This window comes from Carlito syrichta, unplaced genomic scaffold, assembly GCF_000164805.1.
Source record: "Carlito syrichta isolate Samal-C Ts95f unplaced genomic scaffold, Tarsius_syrichta-2.0.1 Scaffold311975, whole genome shotgun sequence".
In the NCBI taxonomy this organism is placed as follows: Eukaryota; Metazoa; Chordata; class Mammalia; order Primates; family Tarsiidae; genus Carlito; species Carlito syrichta.
Genome location: NW_007256071.1, coordinates 563,699 through 573,580, shown reverse-complemented (window position 1 = coordinate 573,580; position 9,882 = coordinate 563,699). Strand labels below are relative to the sequence as shown.

Genomic DNA, 9,882 nt, shown 5'->3' with positions numbered 1-9,882 from the left:
GGGAGCGGCCACTGCACTCCAGCCTGGGCGACAGAGTGAGACTCCAACTCAAAAAAAAATCGATTTAGGATTTGAGCCATGAAAGTTAGAGATCACCGAGCAGATCACACGTGGGCTTGGACACACACACAGATACACAAACATACACACACGCATACACATTCATTTTTGTATGCGCATCTGCTTCTGTTTTATAACCTATCAAGACACGGTGATGGTATGTGTGTGTGTGTCTGTATGGGGAAATGCCTGCAGGTTCTGAAAATAATGGCTGCCAGTGGGAAGCAGGGCCGGAAACAGTCTTGAGAGGGACTTGAACATGTCACTTCATGAACCTCCATGGGTTCTTCCTCAGTGAGTATCTGTCACCCTTGAACTACGGCAAGGTGACATGATTTATTTTTTTCTTTTGCTGTACTAGTTTAATTCGCTTTTACTAGAATCATATTCCTTTGTTTTCTAAATTGATCCATAATAAATGTACATATTTGGGGGATGCATGCGCTATTTGGACATATCCATACAACGTGCAGAGATGAAAGCAGGGTAACTGGGATGCTGTCACCTGCAACATTCATCTTCTCTCTATCCTAGGAACATTCTAATCATGCTCTTGTAGCTACTTTGAAATGAGTATAACTAGAATGTTCCTCACACGTATTCACAACTTCTGCGACATGTTGTTGACGCCAGTCGTAACTCAGCCACCCCAGAGCTGGGAATAAGCATTCGATGTCTTGTTTACGCAGAGGGACCCTGAGCCCTGTCTGAAGGGATGGAAACAGTGACATTGGCAAGAATGGTCGCTTCCGATCGATAGGCGAAATGCCGCCCTCGGAGAGATCCGTTTCCAGCCATCGCTGGGCCATGCGCAAGGCGGCTCTGACTTCTTCCAGACTGAAGACCCGCTGGGAGCACCTCCCCTCTCCGACCCCCTGCCTGAACCTCCTATTTCAGCAAGTCATGAGGAGCTGTCTTCTAATTGCTTCCGCTTCGTGGTGAAATCATTCAAACATTCCCTTCCCTTCCAAAGTGAGCACAAGAGCTAAATTTAAACGCAATAACTTAATGATGCATCTGCAATGCCAAGCAGCCAACAATCTATCAAAAAAAAAGATCAGCTCGTTCCAAATATAGGAAAGCTTCACACACGTGTGTAGCCCTCTACGCTCTGGCTCTCAACTCCAGAATGACCAAAAAAGGAGCACGCCCTGGAAGACTCTGCTTGTGATCCGCAGGAGAACAGATTGGCTTCCATGTCCCACGGGTCACGTGCAGGAAGCGCACTCAGAAAGAGTCACACGCAAATGGCCGCCCGTGTCCCTGGCTTGACACACACCCCTGAGAGTGTTCTTTGCTACTCCGTGAGTCTTTGGGGGCCTGCGGATACATGTCCCCGGGCGGTCAAGGACACCCATTGAGGAAGCTGGTGCCATTGTCTCAACGGCCTCCATTATCTGAGATACTTCCCAGGAACTCCCCACCTCCGAGGATGCTGCCTTTGCTCATCAAGTCATGACTGGTGTGACAGAGGGGGTGGGTACAAGGGCAGGTCTAGCGAACACGGGGCGCCAAGGCCCTGTCTGACCGCACCCTCACCACCAACATCGTCACCATGGCCTCCACCTCCACCACATCCACACTGTCACCTCCGCCATCCCTGCCCATCACTGACCCACCATGCCACCGCCATCAGCACCCCCGTCGTCACCACCCCAACCCTCCCAACCACCAGCAGCGTCGCCATCACCTCCACCTTCATCAACATCACCCCCACCCCACCACCATGTTTTCTAGGATCCGAGACTCAGGCTCCTTCGTTGCTATCAGAGGCCCCCAAAGGCCAAGCCCAGCGGGGTCACCAAAGTTTCACGTGGTTCAGCTTCTGCTTCATGATCAAAACGGAATAGAGCAGTCAGAGCAACCAGCGGGGGGCCAGCCATTTGCCCCCAAGAAACCTTTGGCAACAGGTGATGGCTCTTGTGCTGACCCTCAGACCATCTCGGGACCCCACATGTGAACGGCGCCCCATGTTCAGATCACGCCTCTGCACAGGAAGCCTCAAACCAAGCATTTCACAAACAAAGAAATCCACGAGCCAGCCCAGACATACCCCTGAACTCTGGTCCGGCCGTCTAACTGGTGACTCTCCTTTGTTTAGGCACCACTCGGGTGACTCCAACTCAAAACCGGGTCCCCCAGACTTCTGATGTCCTTTCAGCCCTTCTCATCTTAAACCCCCTCCCACCGTGCTGCCCATGCCAAAAATGTGAAGCTCATGTGTGTCTTCCCTTCTCTTCCCACTCAGCCCAGTCAACCACAATGGCTAGCAGGTCCTGCTGGCCAAATACATCAGGACCTTTCTCACGACCTTCGCTTCCACCAACACCCTGGTGCCAGGCACCAAGGCCACTCATCTGAACGGCATGGGGGTCTCGTCAGCCTCACACTCACCTCTACCTCCATTCAGAACTTGGGGCGAGCTTATTAAAAGGTAGATCTGATCATGACACTCTCCTACCGAAGACCTGTGGCTGCTGGCTGGCCAGTGCCCCTGAGCATTGCAGTCAGCATCCTTGCACAGTCCATGAGGTCCTGGGTGAGCTTTCCATGCCCCTCTCTCCCATCTGAGCTCAGACACCCGGATGTTCATGCATCTTGCTACTTCCTGCCTCAAGGTCTTTGCACAGTCATTCAACCATGGCACCACAGAGATATGGACCACGTTTGGTTTGCTCACTGCTCTGCCCTCCCTAACTAATAGACACACAGGGGCCCTTGATCAACATGTCTTGAATAAATCATTGAACAATGAAAAAACAGACACAGCCCCTGACACGGGGAATAAGGCTTCAGAAAAAAGAAAGGACAACTTACCCCAAAGTTTCTCTGCTGGGCTCTTAGTCTCAGGACACAAGGCAGGAAATTCCCTGATGGGTCTCACAAAGGTGAATCTGGTCGACTCTGACCTCTGTACCTGCCTAGGTGTGGTAGGCGCCTCAGGTGTGCTGGGCCATCTCTAGCCTGTAAGGAGACACATACACAATCTGCTGTCACACACACATGACTTTCGGTAGCTTTTCTGCCTCTCTCGCCTTCCTTGATGCCTAAGACACAGAGCAAGGCTGGCTTATGCTCACCGTCGCCCAACTCGCAGCACTGATGGCTGGACAGGGTCAGACTTGGGACTCAACTCACAGTCTTCCCGGCCTGAGACTTCTCTTTCCCTTCAGCCAGATTTCCTGGTGCAGAACACTGCAAAGCTTCACATACACACAAAGCTCCCATGAGCCTGAGTAGCTCCACAAGTTCCTGCATCTGCCAAGACACGCACTTAGAGCTAATTATTTAGGTTAGACAAATGACAGCAAGCAACAGAATTGAGGACACAAGTCAACATCCGGGCATGCGTTGCATCTATCCTTAATTATCAAGACATGATAAATGCCCAGCGGGTGACAGGAAGAGTTATTATAGGTCAAATTAATTAATAAGTGTCAATAGAAAACCAACACACACACTGCCACGTAGTCAGATCCTGGGGAATTCCCATCTTGCCACCGAATATTTAAAAACATAAATTCCCATAGATCAGGAGACCTTCAGATTGACATAATCACAATATCAGGTCTTTTACTTCTCTTATATGTTGATTAAAAAGAGTTTTTTAACCCCTTAGAATCACAGAATAAGATAGCAAATTGTATTACCTTAGACTTTATCAAAAAACCTCACAGGTATCCTGTGTCCAAATTAACCAGCATGGGTGAGAGAAAGAATACAAAGCAAGTCAGGCTTTAGCTTAGAATTTGGAACTGAAGTACACTCTTAGAGCCAAAATCCTATTTATTGCAATTTATCAAACATTTTCTGAGCATCTCCAAACTTCCTGACAGTCGTTAGACCCAAAGATCCATGAGATGGAGTCCTTTCAGGACTCACAGTCTGACACGGAAGACCAGAACATGCCTGGATCTCGGTTCGAGCTAGAGTTTAATCCGACTTAGAATGTTGAGCAGAGGACGTGTAGGGAAAAGACATCTAGGCAGGAGACTGAGGTGTATTTGCTGGAAACACCTAATGGCAGACCTCGGGACTTTGAAGGAGCAGGGCTGCTGTGTTGCACACAGAGAAATGCATGGTCAGGCTGTGGAGACCCCCCAGCTCCACATGGGTGATGCAGGTGGTTAGACGTCACTCCACTCTCAGGCTAGGCAGGAGACAGAGGGGACATTTTGTTAGAAAACTATAATCCCAGAGCAAAGACCTCCATGTACTCACATTAAGGGCTTCTACAACCAAATAACCCCCTTAGAAATCACCAAGAGGGCGCCCACCATCAACAAGCCCGCCAACATCCACTGACCTGTTAAGGCCATGCTCCCAAGACCAGGCCTTGAACCAGAGATTACTCACAGCATTTAAAAACCTCTAACATGGACGATGAAAAGCAAGGAACATAAAAATATAACTAAGAGACAGAGATTATGCAGGCAACCAAAATAAACTTGAAAAAAAGAAACAAATCTCACAAGTATCCTCAGAAAGCATCTAAAAATCAAGACAAGATGCTGAAGAGACCAATGACGGCCAAAAAGGACTCTTGTAAACTAAAAAGATAGTTGCTAAAATAAAAATGTAAATGGCATATTTGGATGAAAAAGTTACTCCCAAAAGTATAGAAAATATTAAAGAAAAACAATCCAGGAGGTTCAACTTTTACCAGTAAGATTTCCAGAAAGAGAAAATGTGGAGAAGGAAATTGTCAGTAAAATATGAGAACTTGTTCTGGATTAAAGGATCTTGTGGTGCTTCGCAAAACAGATGAGAAGAGACCGCTACCAGAGGATTGTAAGACCTGAGAAATGAATGATAAAGAAGCGATCCTAAATCCTTCTAGGAATAATTGAAAGGGAAAGGTAGAATTTTTAGAAGGAAAAGAATGGGTTAAAGTCTCAGATATCTCAGCAGCAACCTTGGAAGCCAGCAAAGTGTCTTTAAAATTCTGATTGAACACCGCTTCCAACTCAAGACTCTACCCAAACAAGCTATCAGTCAAGGGCGAGGGCAAAGAAGAGATATCACCATGCCTGCAAAGACTCACAGAATTTACTCCGGGGATTTCTTTTTGAGGGAATGGATGGAAAGTGTGCTACAGAAAAAGAAGGGGAAAAAAATGAATAAAAGGGAAAGCCACTGAATCTGAGAAACAATAAACCCCACCAAAACAGTGGAAGAGAAAAATTCCAAGGTGACAGCTGAGCCTTCAGTCTAGAGAGAGAGCAGCCACTTTGAAACAAGAAAACAAAGGGCTGTAAAAATATCCAGAGAAAAGAGAGACTCAGTGAGAGCTTTCACTATCTGGGGAAGAGTGTTAGTATGTGGATTGCAAATAGCACACTTGAAAATGAGGCAACTCATAACTCCAGGAAAACAAAAAAGCCATAAAAGGAAAGAAATGCCATCACAGTCACTAATTGGTTCTACAGCTAACAGTACATACAGAGTGACAATGGAAGCACTAATTATTGGCTTAGCTAGAGTAGCAACTTAACAGGTAGGTTGTGGGTGGGGATCTAAGATGGCTAAATCATCAACTCCCTCGGAGCTTCTCAACCTCGGCAGTCTGACATTTGGGACCAGCTGATTCTGCACGGCAAGGGCTGTCCTGTGCATTGCAGGACATCCAGCAGCACCCCTGCCAGGAGTCCCCAGTAGCACATGTCTCGCCCCTCAGCTGTGACAGACAACACAGCCCCTGGAAGACACAAGAACTACCTCTCTGCCACAAGAGGAAATGCTATTTCTGACTTATGAACACTGGCAAGTCAAGAATTAGCAGTCTAGGCATATTTTTAGTATTACTCAGGTAACACTAGAAGTCTTAAACATGGGCTCAAGGAACTGAGCCGTGGAAAGAAGATATGCCCAGAGTGCCGTGGGGTGGGCGAGCTGGGTATAACCACAGTCGTGGGGGTGACAGGGTTCACCAAGACAGCTGTGAATTAAAGCAGGTCGGTTCATTAAAAGGAAGACACATTGTGAAGTTCACAGGCAGGACGGCAGCGAGGGTGCCTGCCATCTGCAAAGAGGCAGGGACCAGAGGAGTGTTTTTACAAGAGGGATCCAGTGTGGGCCAGGGGGAATTGTCTTTGGGGGTAGTCTACAAAAGAAAATTTCCAGAGCTCTGTAAGTGACTGATGGATGATGTATTTTGTCTCTTTAAGGTAAGGTTAGTTAACAGCAACAGTTAACTAGCAACAAATGGTTCACTACTTTTTGTTCACTGCCAAGGTTTTATAGCAGACTAACCAGCTTTTCAACCTTTGCTGTAATCAGTAAGTTTCTCTGTAACATTTGTAAACCCTCATTCTGAGATTTCCTTCCGCAATTTGCCCAATTTACCCAGTTGATGCTAGCCTAATCAGTTCTCATATTCCTCTACAAAGAGATAGCAGTTCTTTCTTATACACCTTTACCCACTGCTTGTTTTTTAAATTGCATGCATGCACTTTCAAGTTACAAAGTGCTGCTGGAGCCCAAGAGAAAGTGTGCCTATGTCTGGTTTGGGAACTCCCTGACAACTCCATCTACCACTCTTGTCTCGAAGGGAACCTTATACCATCACATTAACTCACTGGAGATGCTCACATCTTTAAACGACATGAACCAAATAGCTATCACATAACAGTGTTTCAAGACATCCCAGCTCCCTGCAGAATCCACCTCGATGCCCAGCAACCCATCGGCGGTTGTGAAAATGTGGCGTATATACACCATGGAACAGTACTCAGCCATAAGAAGAGTGCAACAATATTCTCTGCAGCAACTTGGATGGAATTGGAGACCATCATCCATTAGCAAAGTCAGCCCGGAATGGAAAATCAAATACCACATTCTTTCACTGATGGGGGGGAGCTGAACCAGGGGTCTGCAGAGGCTCAGAGAATGGGGTGAGGGACAGGGGAGACTCAGAAGAGGGAGGGGGTGGGAAGGAGAGATGGAAAGTGTCACCTGTGGGTACAGTGTGCACAGGTGAGCTTCTTCATTGTAGAGTGGCCATAACCAAAACCCATGTAACCCCTGAAGTTATTGGAATAAAAAATAAAAATATATATATAATTATAGACACACACACACAAACACACACATCCCTTCCTTAAGTCCTCTCCTATCATTGTCGGTCCACCCCTAAGTGTGGGAGAGACTGCAGTGACCCAGGAAGGGGCCAAGAGGTCCCTTACCCCACTCGGTGGAGCCAGAGGTTGAGGACCTGGGGCAGAGACCCTGTAAGATCGCTGGCCGAGGGACTCCATCCTGGCGTCTGCCTCCCTGCTGAGCACACCCCGCGTGGGCACTCCGCCAGCGCCAGCCTGTTCTGCTCCTTTAAGGAACCGTGTATGCTCAGAAAAATAGTTAAGAATGACATTTAAAAATAAGCTGACAGGAAGTCACGATATCTGCAAGTTATGTAAATTTTTTCTGAGCGCCATAAAAGAGAAGAATTTTAGGTGGGACAGTAATTCTCAGCTTCTCAGCACATGTGGGGAGTCTGGTGCTCTCTGCGCAGAATAAGTATCTCCCCCAAGGCCCCATCTTCCCAGTCTCCAGGGCACCCTCTGGCCTCCACCCCCATCCCCATCTTCCTGGGCTCCAGGGCATTCTCTAGTCTCTACCATCTCCTCACCCTCATCTTCCCAGGCTCCAGGCACCCTCTGGTCTCCAGCCTTCTCTCCCCTGCACCTGCCCTTCCTTAAAGAGGCTCTGAGCGCTCACCAGGTTGCCCGCAGCACTTGTTGATAATCATAAGGCCTGAGAAGCGACCCTGAATGGTCGGCTATGAGCATGATGATGATTAATTCAAAAGTGGTTCAGCCAGATAATGCCTTTGTGGGGCTGCGTATCACCGACCCTAATGATTCCGGAGCAAAGTGGAACACAGAGCTCTAATACCGCTTTATACGGAGTTTTAATTAACAGAGCCGTTTAGGCAGGGAGGGAAACAGAAACAATGATTAATTGATGTGCCATTCACTGCTGCCGTCAAGTGCCAGGCACCATAAAACACCGGCCACCTGTTCCACCCCATAAACGGCTTCATCACGGAGCACAGAATAGACTCCCCTGCTGCCAGGGAAGATCCACTTCTCGCTATTTCATGTTGGGCACGGACTCGGTTCCCTCCGTCTATTGACCACAAGTTTCTCACTACGTACAAGAAATCAAAAAGAAATCCCTGGGCTTAAGCCTGAGTTTGCCCCCTCCCGTCTTCACGGATATTATTTCAACTCATCTTGGGCTTATAAGAAACAAAGATGCTACAATTGTATCCACTGGCTGATTATATTAATCATGTAAAGCCTTCAGGATGTTAAACCTCACCTCACCATTGAGGCTTAAAGAATTAGAAATTCTGCACAAAGATCAAATACAGTAAAAACATCCCCCCCCCCGAGACAGCAGAACTTTAAACACACACTGTTCTCAAAGCCAGTTGTGTGATGCTCAAACCAGCACAACCAAACTGTCTCCACTGGAACAGCGATTCTCAAAGGAGCAGAGTTGACCCGATGGATGACAGGACGGCCACCCCTCCAGGCGACACCCTGCTGTGGACAACCTGCCCACAACTCTCCCAGTGAGCTGGCCCTTGAGACAAAAAGAGAGGTCTAGGCTGACGCTGGCCTGGAGACAGACCTGGACCTAAATGCCCCAGGGGAGCAGCTGTGATTAGAGCCATGGTTCAGACCCAGAGGTTCGGAAACCAGCCCCGAGACTGGCAGACTCCTGTCCCCACCACCTTGTCCAGGAGAGCAGTTCCCAGTCTCCAGCCGGAAGCCCACAGGGAGGTGGTCTTCCTGCGTCTAATGTCAATCTTATTAGCCCCCCCCCTCCGCCCCCGGGCTCCCCCGGGCTCCCCCGGGCTCCCCCGGCCCCAAGAGCGGTTACTCACGGGATCCTGGAGGTCGGCGTTCCTGAGGACCAGGTGGATGCGCCTGGGTGGCCCAGCCAACACTGGCCTCCCCCGCGGCTGCCAGCCTTGCCAGCCTCCTCTGTGCTCAGCCTCAAGCTGCAAGCTGTTTACTTATTCATGGGCTGCCCGAGCCGGCCAGGAACTGCTTTGTGTCAGCTGAATAGGCTGGTAATTCAATCTGCAAATGGGAGCCTGGGGCGCAGGGAGCCAGCCCGCCCGTCACGGTGACTCGCAGATGGAAAGAGCGCGGCACCCAGACCACCCGGAAAACACGCGATACTGCTGTTGCTCCCTCATGACCGTCTCCCCTGAATCTCCCCACCCCATACACCTCCCTCGAGGTGCCGGGCTTGGAGAGAATCACAGCGGGGACTCCGTCGGGGGTGGAGATGCCACCTGTTCTGTGGACAGAGGCGGGCACCTCTGGGTAGAGAAGCTGAAAACAAGGCAAAACATCACGAGAAAAACTCAGGGATGAGGGAGCCCGAGAGACCCAGAGGCCATCGGGCCTGGCCTGGCGCTGTCTGTGCACCATACAGAGCTCAGGAAAGCGCTTCGTGGGAGCAAACAGCCCAGAAGGGCCAGGGGTCACCCTGAAGTCTCCCTCCGGGTGACAATGTGTGCTGCCTGGGACAGCAGATCACGGCATCCAGGCAGGACCGACCAGCCCCTCACAAGCTGGCGCTCTCCACGGGGGCACAGGCCATTTTCCGTTGTCAGTAACCATGGGGTCTCCAGCACCCGGGGCTCCTGGCACTAACTAGAATGTCTCAGCCGGGCTCAGTGGCTCAGCCTGTAATCCTGCACCTTTGGGAGGCTGAGGTGAGTGGATGGTCTGAGCCCGCGGGTTCAAGACCCACCTGGGCAACTTGGCGAGACCTCATCTCTACAATAAATCAAAAATGAGC

At 49.4% G+C, this 9,882-nt stretch overlaps 1 long non-coding RNA gene across 1 annotated transcript in view; it reads right to left on the bottom strand.

Annotated features, from left to right (window-relative positions):
- Positions 1–9,019, bottom strand: part of LOC103271886 — a 102,983-nt gene extending 93,964 nt beyond the window's left edge. The window contains exons 1-2 of the long non-coding RNA XR_505081.1: positions 8,954–9,019; positions 2,878–3,024 (exon numbers count right to left, since the gene is read on the bottom strand). This is a non-coding gene — a long non-coding RNA (uncharacterized LOC103271886). The remainder of the gene's footprint in view (positions 1–2,877; positions 3,025–8,953) is intronic.
- Positions 9,020–9,882: the final 863 nt, after the last annotated feature.